At 42.0% G+C, this 2,538-nt stretch overlaps 1 non-coding gene across 1 annotated transcript; it reads left to right on the top strand.

Moving 5' to 3' along the window:
• The first annotated feature begins 1,201 nt into the window (after positions 1-1,201).
• Positions 1,202-1,273, top strand: Trnah-gug (transfer RNA histidin (anticodon GUG)). Its single transcript has one exon. It is a non-coding gene; the product is annotated as a tRNA-His (tRNA).
• Positions 1,274-2,538: the final 1,265 nt, after the last annotated feature.

Genomic DNA, 2,538 nt, shown 5'->3' with positions numbered 1-2,538 from the left:
CAGCCAAAGCTGATCCACTCAAGACTGGGCTTGGAAAACATTATTTCTCTTTCACCAAGAGATTTGTTTTGTCCCTTCTGCACCTGGTGGTCTGCTAGGCTTCATTTACCATTGTTTGCCTTGCTTCTTATTCTGACCATTCACAGCTCAGGACGGTAAGCAGCAACGTTCTACCACACCATGGCGAGAAAAGGTATTCTGAACGTGTGAAGAAGAAAGAGGGGTTGTAGACCAGAGAGGAGAAAGTGATCTTTTGTGTCTGAAGCTTACCTCCAGAGACACACTCTACCCCTCCCAAACCAGAGAGCTCCTAGCAGCCAATCAGCACATGGATTTGGTACCCCACGCACCACGCCTGCTAGCTCAGCCTGATGCTCTTAGGTTTCTAAACCTTAAAAGAGATAATTCAATAACTGCCAGTTCTATAGCAACAGACTCTCATAGGCGCGTTCTTGTAAGTGTCTCAGCCCTTTAAATATCTTGTGGAGAATATTTTTTACAAGAAATTGTATAATAAATTTTCCCTGGAAATGTATGGAGCACAAATCAAACTATTCTCCCTGTCTGTTGGGTTGCCGGTGCGGAAGCCCTTTTTGATTGTGCCTTTTAAATCTGTGAAATGGGCAAAGAGTAGCTTTGGGGACCAGTGTTTTTGGAGGGAGCATTTCCTTTTTTGGAATATATTCTGTTTCTCTACTAGGAAAATGTCTCTCAGATCCTCTTCAAGGCATTTTTGTCTCTGCCATATTTTTATGGTGGTGCTACCTAAGCGTGTGGAAATCAGATAAACTGCAGAAAGAATACAAAGAGACTCACTGCAATTGGGGTCACTCAGTACAGCACAGTAGGTGGCCAGCGGGACAGGCAATGCTCAGCCTTCGCTGCATAGACGGTGGGACGGTGGGAGACGTGAATCAACCCGCTAACTTCTGTCCTCCTTGCTACATTGACTACCATTTCCTTTGCAGTGGATGCAGTTTCTCCTTTCCTAGAACAACTTTCTCAGTCAGTAAAGAAGGCGGAGCTGCTTCCATTTTGAGCTTTGGTGCTGGGCCCCTCCAGAGAAGAAGGGAAGCGCAGCTCATCTTGGGCAATATCAAGAAAATGTACACACTTAGGCAATAGATGGCAGTGTTTCCACAAATTTTAATATTGCAGTGGCTCTTGAGGGAAGCTTGGGCGTTCAGTTCGTCAGTAGCTCGCCGTGATCGTATAGTGGTTAGTACTCTGCGTTGTGGCCGCAGCAACCTCGGTTCGAATCCGAGTCACGGCAGGAATGAGGAGGCTTTTGGAAGAAAAATCAAATGTGGCCACGTGCTGTAGGGTATCCAGGCTAAATTTTGCGAACAGAGAGAATCACAAAGGTTAGCTAAAACCAGGAATCAGCATTTTAAACTTTATAAAGATGATGTCTATGTCCTTGCTTTATTAATGCACCAACCCTGCTGCAAGTGTGTTGCATGGGGATTTCTTTTTTATTTGCATTGACGAATAATATGATAAAACTGGAGTGTAGTGGGCATGTAATTATTATTAATTACAACTACTTAAGCTGTGCTTTGAGCAGACTCGTCAAGTCTGCTTGCTTTTGAGCCTTGCCAGGGCTATACAGTAATAACAGCCCTGAATTATTTGGAAAGATGTCAGCAGGAGATGTGGAAATCCTGTTTAACCAGGCATGAATTGTTGTTAGGAGGGTTTTTTTTCCAGGATGACAGAGAGAAAATGAACTGTCCCTTATCAGTAATTGCAGGAAACATTTTGTTTCTATGATATGAACTGGTTGTAATTTAACTTTCCTGCATCATTGGATAATGTAAGAAGCCAGTTGTTGCTTAGAATGAAAGTCTCTGAAGTGGGCATTTGGGTCTGATAAAGGGTATATTATAAGTAGACAATAGGACTCAAGCCATAAATAATGTCCATATATGGCAAAACTTTTCAAATGACATTTTCCAAAAGACTGGGGTTTGTATGGTAAGTAGCTAAATGTTGAATTAATGTGGGTAACACAACTTTAATGGGCTTTTCTCTAGGACTTAAAAATATGAACAACCCAGCCTAAAAATGTCAACTGTAAGTGTGTTATAATGTGCTCCCCCATTGTAGGGTATTATAATATAACTGCTCCCCCATTGTAGCTGTCATGTTTTAAATAAGGGAGCACTAGAAGATTCTACATTAATACCCCATGTCTGTCCCCTTGACAACATAGCAACAGCATATTGAGCTTATGAAATGCTAACAAATTTTCAGATAAATATATCCAGGATTGATCAAGTTCTTTCAGAGCCAGTGAGTTCTTGCAAATAATATTGTAGAAGGACTAGAATAAAAACCATACCTCCCCTTTCTAAGCCATCAGTCACCATTTTGTTATGAACCCCAAAACGTTGGTCTCTGAGCACCGTGTTATGGAAGCAGTAAGATGTGTTTATTGTCTCCTCCAAGACTTCCTTGCAAGATCACCGTTCACTCCGGAATCTCTTCTTACTGTTGACTTCTTTTCTCCTCTCTTCCTGCTGTTCCCACACATTT

Source organism: Apodemus sylvaticus, chromosome 3 (genome assembly GCF_947179515.1).
Source record: "Apodemus sylvaticus chromosome 3, mApoSyl1.1, whole genome shotgun sequence".
Classification (NCBI taxonomy): Eukaryota; Metazoa; Chordata; class Mammalia; order Rodentia; family Muridae; genus Apodemus; species Apodemus sylvaticus.
Note: the sequence above shows the minus strand (reverse complement) of the source record. Positions and strands in the feature narration are given on the sequence as shown.